This window comes from Meleagris gallopavo, unplaced genomic scaffold, assembly GCF_000146605.3.
Source record: "Meleagris gallopavo isolate NT-WF06-2002-E0010 breed Aviagen turkey brand Nicholas breeding stock unplaced genomic scaffold, Turkey_5.1 ChrUn_random_7180001889384, whole genome shotgun sequence".
Classification (NCBI taxonomy): domain Eukaryota; kingdom Metazoa; phylum Chordata; class Aves; order Galliformes; family Phasianidae; genus Meleagris; species Meleagris gallopavo.
In genome coordinates this window covers 1-544 of record NW_011153117.1, presented here as the reverse complement: position 1 = coordinate 544, position 544 = coordinate 1, and the positions used below count along the sequence as shown (strand labels likewise).

The 544-nt window shown below is 67.6% G+C and overlaps 1 long non-coding RNA gene across 1 annotated transcript; it reads right to left on the bottom strand.

The window, feature by feature from the left end:
• Nucleotides 1-6: 6 nt before the first annotated feature.
• LOC104916387 lies at nucleotides 7-526 on the bottom strand. The gene is made up of 3 exons (XR_796582.2): nucleotides 424-526; nucleotides 207-356; nucleotides 7-94 (listed from the first exon to the last, which is right to left on the bottom strand). It is a non-coding gene; the product is annotated as an uncharacterized LOC104916387 (long non-coding RNA).
• Nucleotides 527-544: the final 18 nt, after the last annotated feature.

The following is a 544-nucleotide window of genomic DNA, read 5'->3' as shown; positions in this document are numbered from 1 at the left end:
CGTACCTCCCCGTTGGCATCGCACGCCGTGTGTGTGTAGAAATAGTCCTTATCAGTGCAGGGCGGGCGCACCTTGCAGGATGCTGAGCCGGGCTCTGCGAGCGGTGGTGGCAGTGAGGTCTCTGGGTGGCACCCAGGGATGTCCCCACGGCCCCCATCGGAGCATCCCGGGCTGCAGGGTGGGGGTGCCCCCCCTTTTCTTCTCACCTGCATAGGCGGTGGGCTCGCAGGGCTGGCAGGCGGTGGCCCCTTTGCTGGAGAAGCTGTTGGCGGGGCACAGCTGGCAGGAGGAGGAGCCGGCGCGGGCGGCGAAGGTGCCGGGTTTGCAGGGGAAGCACTCGGAGGTGTAGGCGACCCCTGGCAGCGGGACGGCTCTCAGGGGTGGGGGGCTGTGGGGACCCCAACCCCGCACCCACCCACCTACCTGTGATCCCGATGTTCCGCACCAGCACGGGCTTGGGGACCTTGGACCAGACAGAGAACGCCGTGGTCCTCCAGTACAGCACGTTGTTACCACGGCTCAGCTCCACCTGCACGACACAGGG